Raw genomic sequence first — 14,451 nt, 5'->3', positions numbered from 1 at the left:
TATGTTTTTGAAGTATACTGATATTTCTACATGAAGATAACTTCAAATGCAAAATATTCTTAAGCTTGAAAACGTGTTTGTTTGAAAATAATCATCTGAAAAGTTAGATTAAAGGGTGTTTGAAATTGCCTGATGTTTTGTCAATGGGGGACACATATTCGCCGTTTTTATACATCTATTTAAACACAAATAACTGCAGCTTTAAACAATATTTTTCAAATCAATTTCATTATAGATGGCAATAGCAGACATTTTAAAGGTGTACAGAACTGAAATTTAGGACAATCAGTCAAAGATTTACTAAGAAATACTTCTTTGAAATCGTGTTATTCATTCAGAAAATTGGCCGAAAATTGTTATCCGTTTTTCGGTCCTTTGCGGTAAGTGCCGCAATTTTGTCGTAGTTTAAAATAAAATCATATTTGTTATAAAAATCTTAGTTACCGCCATATTTCTTCCATTTCAGCCATCTTTTGAAGTATTTACAACTCAAAATTATAAAACGGCGAAATTGTGTCCCCGGCGAATATGCGCACCCCACTCTATGTCTGTTTAAAGGAATTCACAGTACTATCAAACTTACATAAAGGTCAGTGGGGGATACAGAACTTTTCATATATGGTGGGCCTGACAGACCTAATGGGGCTCCAGTCTTGTTTCAGTGATTCACTATATAATCAACAAAATTTTTCCTAAAAAAGGAGGGGGTGGCCTCCAAGGCCCAACCTGGATCTGCCTATGGAGGTGAGACATATCTGTGTCAACAGATTTAATGAAGAATAATATACATTTCTTAATTGTTCATTTCAAGTCCTGAAGATCAGTGTCATACCCAGCCAGTCTTCCCCTTGGGATCCCCTGAGTTTAGACGCAGGCAGGATGTGACTATCTCTTATATATTTGGTCATTGCCATACCCAGTTAGTATCCCCCTTGGGATCCCCTGAGGATAAACTGAGGCTGGGTGTTTCTAATATCTGACATATATGAAATATATCTGTTATCTATTGATTTTTACAGTACTTAATGGATTCATTGTGATCTCTTTCACAATTCTAATCAGAAACGTAGGTTTATGATTGTTAAGTAAACAACGGAACACAAAATACAGCAGGACGCTATCTTAAACAATTACTTTTCGCACATTCTGCAAACAAGTGATATTTATTTCATATTTGTTACTATGGCATGTTATTGCATCTTGAAATTTTAGATGGAATTTGACATGTAAATTTTACAAATTTAGTTTGTAATGAATTGATAAACTTTCACCATCGTCATCCGCGGGCTTGTGAAATTTCATGCATATTGCTACAATTACAAGTTAAAGACATTGATTTTCTTGGGGATTCTGTTAATTTACGGTACATGTCAAATGATAGAAGTTTGTTTAATTTCCACTTCTGCTTGAAATATCAATCAATTGTTTCTTAAGAAAGCATACTTTGACTTTTGCAGTTGTCACATAGAGTCACTTAATGGAGTAAGAGGTTCATTTCTACATTTATATTGAAATCATAACAGCCTATTCTAATTGAAAAATGCTGCTAAAACAGAAGTAACGATATTTGGTCATATTGTCATGCTGATCCCCTAAAGATATAACATGCTCAATAACATATAATGCAATATTGTATTGCTCTTTATTACTTAAATAGTAATAAGGGAAGATACTTTAAAAAGTAACTTGGTATTTGTTTAGCTTTAGTCATATTTTAACCTTTGGATTGAAAAGTTAGTCTTAGGCATTGAGTCAGTAACTTCATGCTTCTGTAAGGCAACTTATAATATCCAGAAGTAGTGTACTTGCCATTATAACTTCCAGTCAGAAGTATAGTACTTATAGTCCATACTTTCAGAAGTACAGTACCAGTCAATACTATCAGAAGTACAGTATTGGTCCATGCTTACAGAAGTACAGTACTGGTCCTTGCTTCCAGAATTACAATATTATAAATGGTCCATATTTCCAGCATTACAGTACTAGTCCATGCTTAAAGAAGGACAGTACTAGTCCATGCTTACAGAAGAACTGTACTGGTCCATATTTCTAGAAGTACAGTACTGGTCCATGCTTTCTGAAGTACAGTACTAGTCCATGCTTACAGAAGTACAGTACTGGTCCATATTTCCAGCATTACAGTTCTGGTCCATATTTCCAGAAGTATAGTACACAGGTCCATGCTTTCAGAAGTACAATACTGGTCCATGCTTTCAGAAGTACAGTACTGGTCCATATTTCCAGAATTACAGTACTGGTCCATGTTTCCAGAAGTACAGGGATGGTCCATATTTCTAGAACTACAGTACTGGTCCATATTTCCAGAAGTACAGTAATGGTCCATTCTTCCATAAGCATTGTTACAAATTGCCAGTTACTTCCTTATTTGGGTTATTGTCCACAAATGACACACATGACTTTTTTTTAATATTCTCTTGGTTGTTAATTAATGTGTGAATGATTGCTACTACTTTTGCTGATGATTTTAATGTAATATGTTTGCCAGGTGAGTCATTTCGGTTGCTTGGAGCCTCTGGTTGAAATATTTCTTTTACCAATTATCAGTAAATCACTTATTTGTTTACATTAATTATGATGACTTAGATGCAATTTTAACTATAAATTGGAAGTGCAAGAATATGAGAAAACGTCATGAAATTTGTTGCGACTGATTAAGTGTATGTTATAATAAAACATGACTGAGAATTTATAGCTATTGTCTTCCTGCTGAACAGGTCTATAGAGACAAATATGATGTAATAAACTGGGATTTTTTGTTAGTTTATATGGTTTTGATAAATATTCAGATGGTTGTAAAGGGGCAGATAACTCCTAAGAGATTGAAATCAACAAAATGTAGAATTTACATTGGGAGGATTTTATTTCACTTTCAGTTAATTTGATGTGCATTTAATGTTCTTCAGTTGAGCCTAACTCCCACATGATATATGGAAAGGCTTTCTTTTTAACCCCCCTCTGTTGACAGAATAAGCATATCCATACCAGGAAGATAAAGGGTACCAAAGGTCAAAAAGAGGTCTTGTCAAATTTTGAATTTACCACAATTTTCTATTTATCATTCATTGAGCTACTGAACCTATAGATTAAAAGAAATGTGAACAATTAAATAACAAACTTCATGTCAAATTAAAAATTGAATTATGTTACATTTTGATATTGGAAATATCTCGTTATTCTTTACAACATTATATCACTATGGATGTAATTGTAGAAGTGAATTTTATTTTGATTTTTCAAATGACTTTTAATCTGTTAGTGTTATGCAATCGTTTGTGGTGATTTTTTGCCAATTAATTGCTGTTAATGATTTGTAAACAGCATGAAATGGCAGGGAAATGTGTATGCTTTGTATGCAGTGAGCCTCATTAAAAATGTTATGTTTTGTCCTGACTAAATGTGACATAAGGGGCAAGTTGTGTTGTATACCCTACTTTATGCTAATGTACATGACAAAAACATACATTGTGAGCATGAAACACAATATATGACAGTTGATACAGATTGCAGTTTTATTTCACTTGTAATTATGGTTTTTTTTTAGGAATGACTATGAAAGAGCTATAACTTTATATCCATAAATTGCTTTATTGTTAACAATTCTTCAGGAATTTTAAGAGAGCAACTTTTTATCTATAAACTCCTTTGAAATATTTTAAAAGGGAGATTTCTTCAAATCCTTACATGAATTTAATGGAATAAATTTTAAGGGAGATAACTTCAAATTTATAAATTGCTTTAATAATTCTACGGAATAATTTTAAAGGGAGGTCACTCCATGTCTATAAACCAGTTTATTAAATCTTTAGGAAAAATGTAAAAGCAAGATATCTCTCTGATAATGGTCATTATGGATAGTGATTATTAGAATCATAACTTTCTACAGACAGTTAATTCACTTTACATTTTCTCCTTATATTAAGTGCATTGAAGACAGATCTTTTTTAATACCAACACTTATTTCTGATAGAAATTAAATAGTACTGACAAGTTTTTTTTCTTTTCAAATATTTTTCATATTCCTAGACATATGAAGTAAGAAAACATTTCTTTCTTTGTGATCTAATAGCCACAACCAGTAAACAAATTATCAGATGGTTAATGATACTACCCATCATTCAAATAGTTAAACCAATTATTGATCATAAGTAATTCAAAATCCTGGAAAATTGAAAAAGTAAACAATTTCCTATACTATGTTGTCAAATATGAAAACTTTGGAAACCTTCTATCAATGTGCCCATTTCGAGGTCATGTAGCTACATTTTCCATTTTGAAGCTTTTACTTAGATTATTGTCAAGCCTTTCTTTATTCCACATTGTTGACATGGATTTATCTGATGGCTCAACAACTGTCACTGTTTTACAATAATATCATGTTACTTGATTACAAATTGACAGTTTGTCTTGTCTTATGTAACTTCTCTTCCTGCCATTTTCTTAAGAATAAAGTTGTTACTTGAAGTGCAAGGTTGACATACATATCTTATATAACATTATCAGATAAAGGTATACCCTACAAAATGTCTACTCCAAACAAAAGGCCTGTTTTCCTTGGTGTTTGCTTTATCTATTTATATAGGGAATCAAGTGTTCCCCTCTTTTTATAATCTGTATGCACAGTTTATTCATATACAAATATTAGTGTAGAGTGGCATATATTTGCATTACTGGCTCTTAAGAGAAAGGGTTAAAACATTTGATGTGTGGCTTATATTTGTATAACTGTTCATGGAAAAGGTTCCAACTCATTTGAAATAGCTTTACAGTATACATGTACATTGAAAGGTGAACTAATCGATACTGAATCACTAGAATTGATTATATTTTATATTGGATTATACAGATTATTAATCAAGTAAGTTTTAAATTGTTCAATATAATGTCCTTTGGTCTTTGTGGATAGTGGTCCATTTACCACATCTGCTTACTTAATACTTTGTTATATTTGAAAAAAAGTAAATTAAGAACGGATGAGCAAGTATTTGTATTGCAACTGCCTGATATATAGGTATTACAATGTTCTTAAAAAAGTTGCTTTACATAAATTGCAATTTGCTGGATTTTGAGCTTTCTTTTTTCTGCTGGACAAAGCCAAAATCTTTCAAAATTTTTCATTCCAATGGTTATTAGTAAGGAATAAATAATCCTTACTTACAATACCACAATACCTTCAAGTAAAACAAATTACCACAGCAAATTGTCATTTTAATTTTTGATGTTGAGAATTAATGAGGAACCAAGGAACCTGGGATTTTTTAAGGTGGATCTGAATGGCTGTTTTTGTTTTCTGTATCTCTTCTTAAAATGATAATTGTACGGTTTGAGGTCCAATGGTTTACCTTTTCTCTTGAGAGATCATTTGTAGTCATCAGCAGATTTACTGTGATTCACGTTATGTAATATTTATAATGATTTGGTACAATATTTATCATTAATCAGTCAAAAGTCACAGAACATTGTGCATCTCTTGTAGATGTAATTGTAGGTCTTCGTAGCACTGTTTATCTCTTGTAGATGTAATTGTAGGTCTTCGTAACACTGCTTGACTTTTATGTACTTTAAACTAGGAAGGACGCTAAACTCACTATTTTTAATGTAGATATTTAAATTTCAAATTGTTCATGTATAAACAAATTTGAGGAACTGAGGAACTGGAAATTTTTTTATGATGCCACAATAAAGGGTGGATCTATCCACATTTATCAATAATTTTATGTAAGGACAGTTTATTGGATGAAAAATACATGGTGATATTTATATTGTATGTTTAAATTCAACAACGCATATTATGCTTTAAATTTAGATACTATAAATTATTTATAGCTACATTTAAAAAGAATTAGGAAAACATTGAAGATAGTTAATATTTTAAAGTTCCCTTTGGTTTCTTCATAAACTATTTATATATGAAGGTCCAACCAATTTGAATTTTGAGGTATTTGAATAGGTTGCATACAAAAAGTTTTCTGTACACATTTTTCAATTTATTTATTTTTTTGTTCAGAGTTATAGAAAACTGCAATTCCTTAAGAATCAGATATGATTTATGCTAATTAATTTTTTCTTAAATTTATGAAAACATTTGGAATTTCAGAAGCAATCTGCCTACGTTTAATGCAAATATTTTACTACCATCAGTTTAACTTTAATTTGTGTGAAAAATTTGCATAAATGTATTTGCAATAAAAGAGGAAATTGAGGAAATAACTGAGCTTTAAGTTAAAATATGATTATAGAAATTGAAGCTCTATAGTTTTTGTTTCATTGGAATCGGAGTGATGTGTTATATAACTTTTATTAGTATAAAGACAAAATTAAATTGCTTTCTCTTCTAATTTTACTGCAAGCTGAACAATATCACAAAATAGGAATATTTGGGGAATTAAAGTGAAGAAATAATTACGATAACATTTTGCAGTAAATATACAAAAAAATCAATTTCACGCTGTGCCAAGGAAAAAAAAAGTTAACGACAATAATATTTTGGGAAAACCCCAACATTAATAAAGGGAATGGAAAAATTATATTGAAACAATAATTTAAGTACAAATTTCATTAACTTGATTTATGTTTATTGTGTAGAAATGTAAATATTTTGACAATTTAGTAACTACTTTATTCCATATATGGTTTGAATTGTAAAAGTTTTAGGTTTTCACACTGATTTGGTCAATTTCCTGTTTGAGATATCTAGTGCTAAGTCTTGACATGCATTAATTTCAATTTAAAAGATTTTCATTTAATCCATAAATCTTTGACTATTGACCTTTTCTTTATGCCAGCTTCTATTGACTGCTGTGATTCCAAATAGGAAAATATCAATTTATCTTCAATACATACATCTTTCATACTGATTTGGCATTTTTTTAGCAATTAAAATTTTTTTTTCAAAGTACTTTTAAAGCAATGTGTATTTAGTTTTTAAAAGTCTTTTTACATTTTAACGAATCACTGCTGTTAAATTGATTTTGTAGCTTAACTGCTTGGATTCCTTGCCTTTGTTGCATAATTGCAAACATTATGTATAAAACCTATCAATATCCGTTCATACATATTGAATTTATTCTCTTAATTTCTTCTCTCGATGATGCAAATTTACTATTATTACTAAAGAAGTTGTGAGTGCGATGAAACAAGCCATTTACATCCCACGGTGAGTGAATTATACATTGTAATATATATTCTCTTTCTTGATAACTATTGATCTAACATTGTAACTGAAAATTTATTTCCTATTATTCAAATGAAGAAAAGCCATTAAAATCCAATCACTATTCATTTATTATATATTGAATGTTTTGATTTGGAGAGAATAGATGATTTTTTTTATATCAGAAACAGAGTTGCTTCCCTTGTCATTTAGTTATAGTGGTTAGATAGTACTTATTAAATGAAGAATTGATCAATTGATCAAAATTACATAAAACATTTGGAAGGTAAGTCAGACTCTTAATTATAAGTATTGAAATTAAATTGATTCTTGAAAATAAATGAATTTGTCATAAAATGTCATTGATTATTACACAATGTGTTAGTATAATTACTTAATACATACTCATTTACCATATATATAGGAAAATACTTTGTTTAATTGACAAAATATATTGGAAAAAGTAATTAAATTTTGGTGATAATCAGAAATAGCTTTATGTTTCTAATAATGGCATAAATAGACTATTTTTAGAGTCGGCTAGTGAATGCCTTGAAAATATATTCTACTAGGGTTTTTTTTTTCGAATGTTAAGTTTCTTTGTTTGGAAATTGAAAAAAAAAGAATATCTGAATATTAATTATTTTGGCCTGTAGCCAGTAAGCTAGCTGCTGATAATAATAATCAGCTTAATAAAGAAATATAATCTTGTCAGACTGAACTCACTTTCAAACACTCCATAAAGTCAGAATCAAACATAATTAAATATATTTTAATATGCTGTCACAAATGTAACAATAAAACAAATGAATTGAAACCACTTATCATGGCTTTGAGGGACAAATGGAGAATTACCCATGTATAAGATGGAACGTATCAGGTTTAGAATCAATGAATGAAGAACATCTGCCTATGTTTTTGCTAGATAAATTTTAAGAAATGAATTTATACCCCTTAGGGAAATATAAGTAAAAAAAAGTTGTCGGTTAAAAACACCTGTCCTGTCAAACATCTTTGTCTCTATTCCTCACCTGTCTAAGAATTATACATTTAAAGATACAGTGTATGTTTTATATAAGGCACTTCAATGGTTAAAGAAGTTAGACTTTTTCTTATTAATTGATAGCTTTTCTATTAAGTGTCAGTAAGGTTAATTCTAGTGACAACAATTGATTTGTTTGGTTCAAGGTTTTAATGTTTTATAAGACCTGGAAGACCACATATCCAGAAAAGTAAGCTCTTGTTTTTCATTCATATATGTTTAGACTACTGTAAATTAAATCATCTGAAAGAATCATAAAGGGAAGGTATAATTAAAGGCAACATTTTTACCTCTTAATTTGAAATAAACGATCAAATTTTGTATGATTAAATTGCGTTTGAGCTTCAAACTTTCAGTCTTTGATTTAACTTTAAAAAAATATATATTATAGTTTTGAGATTTTTTCATTTTCAGTACATTGTACTTGAATAATTTTGAAAAAAAAAACTTTTGAAAAATGCAGCAACTTTTCCAAAAGATATATAAACAAAAGCTGATAAATTAAGAAGTTAAGAGCCTATGAAATTTTTACATTTTTCAAGTCTTCATGTCTTCATACTTTTTTTAAACAAATATGAAAATGTGGTTCTTTTGGAAAATAGTTACATTTTCTATAAATTTGTTACATTTTATGTAGAATGAGTTATAATGCAAAAAAAAAAAATTGTAACTCTCAAAAATATGGTTAATGCTGTTTGGCACTCAGCCAGGTTGTGTCTAACTTGAAACAGTTGGACATTGTCTGAGCATAATATCCATGATACAACACCACTTTTTAATTAATGAAACCCTGTTTCACCAAGCAATTAATCCAACAGCCAAATTAGTAGTAAATATAAACACACATGATCTTTATATACAGGTGTGAGTATCTTGGATAATTACATAGATTCATTAAATATTAACTCCTGTGAAAAGGACCATTAATTTAAAGTGTTAATGCAGTATTTGTATTGCAACCAGAATGTTTTGAGTTTGCACAGCCAATGGGAGATAACACATGGTATAATACTGTAATAAGGGAGAATTGATTGTAAAGGAAAATAGAAGAGAAATTAAATGTACTTCACTGAAAAGCTTGAAAACACATTGGAGTGAAACTCTGCATAGATGCATTAGTTGCATATGGAAATTAGCAGTTTTGTTGATTGTAAGTCCAAAGATAAACAATAATTTATTGTGGTGAAGGTAACTGTTCTTACAGTTTGATTGTAGTATGACCAGATGTCTTTTCTTGTTTGGTTGCTGTCTTATATTCATACACTCTGCAATATCCTATATTTTCCAGGACCATGCATTACAAAATCTAATTTTTAAATCTCACCTTAAAACATTTGTACATGTTCTACACTTAAAGAAAAAAGTAAAAAACCAGAGTAGGTTAGATTTATTTTACATTTAATTAATATTAGGAGCAGTGATAAGGAGGGATATTAATGATCATAATCCCCTAACTCTATAGTGATAAATATTGTTTTGTCATGCCATGGTTTACCTTTATATATAGGTAATTTGAATAAGACTCCAGCGTTTTATTTTACTGAAAGATGATTTTACAGGTTATAATAGTCTATTTCCTGTTTATTCTTAGGATATATCATTGATTTACCTTAAAGGCTTTTATCATTTTGTAAATAGATTCTGATATTTATTTTATGTCTCAATGAATTCGATGAAATAAAATCCCTCTCAAAACGTCTTTTCTCCTTACCCAGGTAAGAAAGAACTATCTACCTGTATTATAATACTATATAATAGCTGGCAATGTCAAACAAGGATTGAAGTGTTTACTTACAATGAGCATCCGGTCGTTCTTAAATCATTTCAATATATACTGCGATATGTAGATTAAAAGTGGGGTTGGTCGCGTATATTTGATTTGACCTATTGCTAAACAAAGTCACAAGCTTTATTCATAGTAAGGAAATAGGCGCTTACATTAAGATATGTATGCATTACAGGTATATATATAGATCAATTTTCCTTCTGTCGTCAGGTAATAAACGGTATATTTATCTTAATCACATGATCAAATTATTTGTTCAGGGACATTTCATTATATAAATATCAATTTTGTATAATTTTTATTGAAATCATAAAATGGTTATTATGCTTGCCTGTGAAGTTTATATTAAAACCAATGTGTCGCGTGGTTTCTTTTTTAATGTACTTTTAAACAGTAGAGTTGCACGTTCAAAATAGAGTCTTTATCTAAATTTTAATTTGCCTTCTTTGAAATGTATCTATATAGTAAGATTTTGGCCTACTAAGTTAAACACAGACAAGATTATGAATAAGACCTATTGAGCAATAAATGGAAAATGTATGCCGTGAATTTGAAAAATTTACAATTTTGAGAAAATTTGAGTTGAAGTCCATAGATTTTGGATAGAGATGTGAGATATTACCTACTATTAATTAATGACAATAATACATCTTTTATAAGATCACCTTAGATTGATTTTCACTATAATCACTTAAGTAGAAATAGTTGTTCTAGGCTAAAATGAGGAAACTGAAAATGTTTGCTGCCATTTCTCTTTGTTAATAACTAGCGTGTCCTTAGAATCAAAATTTATTCAGTTTGGCTACAAAAGATTGTGATTTTCTCCTACAATCTATGGGGTATAAATATATGCAGTTTATTCCATAATAAACAAATGAATGCAATTCCATCTAACAGCTGGTAAGGTCAGAGGTTAAGTTGATGATAGATTCAGAATTTGATTAAAGTTCTTCTTTTTTCCATATTTGTCTTGGGAATTCTAAATTCTTGGGCAGTTAATTTAGATTGAATAAATCAATGAAATAAGTTCATTTCTTTAATATTATAAGATTAAGATAATTTACTTTATATTTGAATTATAGCTGTCATCTCTAACTTTAATTATAAATACAAGATTTGTGAGAAGAAGTATTTGAAAATTGATTGTCATCAAACTGTAAGTTTCTGTAATGCTGAAGAAATTAGAAAGATTTTATGTTTCTGGTATACTTTTAATTGGAACAACACTGTCCTGCAAATGCTAGATAAATGTTGTTTTGATGTAATATTTATTTTCATTGAACTAGAATAATTTTTTAAAGGATCAGCTGAAGCCTTCCCCTGGGTGAGGGATTATTTATGTGTTGAAGACCCATTTGTGGCCTTCAGCTGTTTTCTGCTCTTGAGTTAGTTTGTTGTCTCTAAGAAACATTCCCTGTTTCATTTCTCAATTTTATTTGATTGTATATTAAAAAGAAAGAAACTGAAAATGATATGGAGAACTCAAATTCTACATTGGTAACATTTACTCTCTGTGACCACTTAGTAAAATAAATCATATCTTGCCAATGATTTGGATCCTGTTTATTGTGTCAAACACATGAACAAAAAATTCCCCCTTAAAACTATGATGGTCAACCATTGTTTCCTACCATAGTCAACCATGCCTCAACCATTGCTCCCTAAGATGGTCAAACATGCCTCAACCATTGCTCCCTAACATGGTCAAACATGCCTCAATCATTGCTCCCTAACATGGTCAATCATTGCTCCCTAACATGGTCAATCATTGCTACCTAACATGGTCAATCATTGCTCCCTAACATGGTCAATCATTGCTCCCTAACATGGTCAATCATTGCTCCCTAACATGGTCAACCATTGCTCCCTAACATGGTCAACCATTGCTCCCTAACATGGTCAATCATTGCTCCCTAAGATGGTCAATCATTGCTCCCTAACATGGTCAATCATTGCTCCCTAACATGGTCAATCATTGCTCCCTAACATGGTCAATCATTGCTACCTAACATGGTCAATCATTGCTCCCTAACATGGTCAATCATTGCTACCTAACATGGTCAATCATTGCTCCCTAACATGGTCAATCATTGCTACCTACAATCTTCAATTGGTAGTCAAGTTGACCATGGTCAACCACTTGAGATTTGAGCTTGGTCAACCATGGTCACAAAAGTGGAAAACCATAGTTCACCATGGTCGTAAGCACATCTGACCATGATAATCAAAGGTTAGTGATGGTGACCATGGTTATCAATGGTTAGTGATGTTGACCATGGTTATCAATGGTTAGTGATGGTGATCATGGTTATCAATGGTTAGTGATGTTGACCATGTTATCAATGGTTAGTGATGGTTACCATGGTTATCAATGGTTTGTGATGGTGACCATGGTTAGTGATAGTGATCATGGTTATCAATGGTTAGTGATGGTGACCATGGCTATCAATGGTTAATGATGGTGATCATGGTTAGTGATAGTGACCATGGTTATCAATGGTTAGTGATGAGATTTGAGCTTGGTCAACCATGGTCACAAAAGTGGAAAACCATAGTTCACCATGGTCGTAAGCACATCTGACCATGATAATCAAAGGTTAGTGATGGTGACCATGGTTATCAATGGTTAGTGATGTTGACCATGGTTATCAATGGTTAGTGATGGTGATCATGGTTATCAATGGTTAGTGATGTTGACCATGTTATCAATGGTTAGTGATGGTTACCATGGTTATCAATGTTTAGTGATGGTGACCATGGTTATCAATGGTTAGTGATGGTGACCATGGTTATCAATGGTTTGTGATGGTGACCATGGATATCAATGGTTAGTGGTGGTGACCATGGTTATCAATGGTTAATGATGGTGATCATGGTTAATGATGGTGACCATGGTTATCAATGGTTAGTGATGTTGACCATGTTATCAATGGTTAGTGATGGTGACCATGGTTATCAATGGTTAGTGATGGTGACCATGGTTATCAATGGTTAGTGATGGTGACCATGGTTATCAATGGTTTGTGATGGTGACCATGGTTAGTGATAGTGATCATGGTTATCAATGGTTAGTGATGGTGACCATGGCTATCAATGGTTAATGATGGTGATCATGGTTAGTGATAGTGACCATGGTTATCAATGGTTAGTGATGGTGACCATGGTTATCAATGGTTAGTGATGGTGACCATGGTTATTCTTGGTTAGTGATGGTGACCATGGTCAACAATGGTTGCATTTTGACAGGGGCAGGTATGAGTTATGGTTAGGTTTAGGCTTAAGGTTAGTTAAGTATACCCTATATATGTTTCTTGGTCCAAAATAAAAGTAGTAAAAATTACAACATTAATATACAATGTACTAGCAAATTTCATTACTTGAGATTTAAAACATGTTCTGTTTTTTTTTAACAATGTACACAGAAACTTAGAAAATCAACTCTTTAAAACAAAAAAAAGACCAAGAAAGACTCAATTGAATTATTAATGAAGGATTATACTTTATTTAAATCTATTGACTTACAGAATCGTTCTGTTAAAATTTTGTTAAAGGCATTTACAAGGAATTTGTTTTATTTTTTTTTTTCACTTTTTGTTTCAACCAGTATTACAAAAAATGTATCAACTTTTAAATTTCTAGAATATATATCTCTTTTCTTAAGTTCAGAAGTCATATGCATGAGAGTTCTTTTGATCTTTTACTTTCTGTAAAAATGGTTTAGAGTTTATCATATTTAAACTTTTCAATGCAAAACAGAGTAATTGCCCTTAACTGTTCTTAGGTTTCCATTCAAAACAAAGTGATTGCCCTTAACTGTTCTTTACAAAAAGGAAGGTGCAGTTATCATTATCAGCTGTGCTGTTTTATTAAAATTTTCTCTCACTTAGCTGGATTCTGTGCTCTTTTAGTGCTTAGATCCAATTAAACCATTCTCAGATCATGCACTGAATTGTAAGAATATGTTTCAGCTTAAGATGAATAAGCTAATGTGAACTGCTTTATTTGAAATCTTGACAAATAAAATACAATGCAAAGTTAGAATCACTGCTTAAAGAGATTCCAATAAAATCATTCATCAACTTGGTGACATGTTTAAACTTTAAGTAAATAACCTAGCTTGCTAAGATTTCAATGACTTTGTGCAGATTTTCAAAATTTGATTTGTCAGTTATGTAACCTTAAATAATTAGCATTAGATCCACACAATGTGGCAGTTTTCTACATAAAATTTAACCATATTACACAAGTACAGTTTCTATTCAGGTTAGCCTTATTAAATTTGAACGGTTACAGAGATTCACGGAATCCAGATGAATGTCCAATTACATAATTGTATCGGTGATAATATAGATTTAGGGTTTTTCCGTAGTTTTACGTATTCATTAAACATAAATAGATGAAACCTTAAAATGATTGAAGATAAGAAATTGTGTGAATGTTAGAATTAAGGAT

At 30.8% G+C, this 14,451-nt stretch overlaps 1 protein-coding gene across 3 annotated transcripts in view; it reads left to right on the top strand.

Moving 5' to 3' along the window:
• LOC143082362 (uncharacterized) overlaps nt 1-14,451 on the top strand; it is a 52,821-nt gene that overhangs the window by 11,782 nt on the left and 26,588 nt on the right. The window contains exon 1 of one of the 3 annotated variants that reach the window (XM_076258013.1): nt 4,769-4,876. The exons of the other annotated variants lie outside the window; for them this stretch is intronic. The gene's annotated coding sequence lies outside the window, so the exon portion shown is untranslated. Of the gene's footprint in view, nt 1-4,768; nt 4,877-14,451 lie in introns of those variants that run through there. 3 annotated transcript variants of the gene reach the window in all.

Source organism: Mytilus galloprovincialis, chromosome 7 (genome assembly GCF_965363235.1).
Source record: "Mytilus galloprovincialis chromosome 7, xbMytGall1.hap1.1, whole genome shotgun sequence".
NCBI classification, from domain to species: domain Eukaryota; kingdom Metazoa; phylum Mollusca; class Bivalvia; order Mytilida; family Mytilidae; genus Mytilus; species Mytilus galloprovincialis.
The sequence above is the reverse complement of the archived record's forward strand: the minus strand, read 5'-3'. Positions and strand labels throughout refer to the sequence as shown.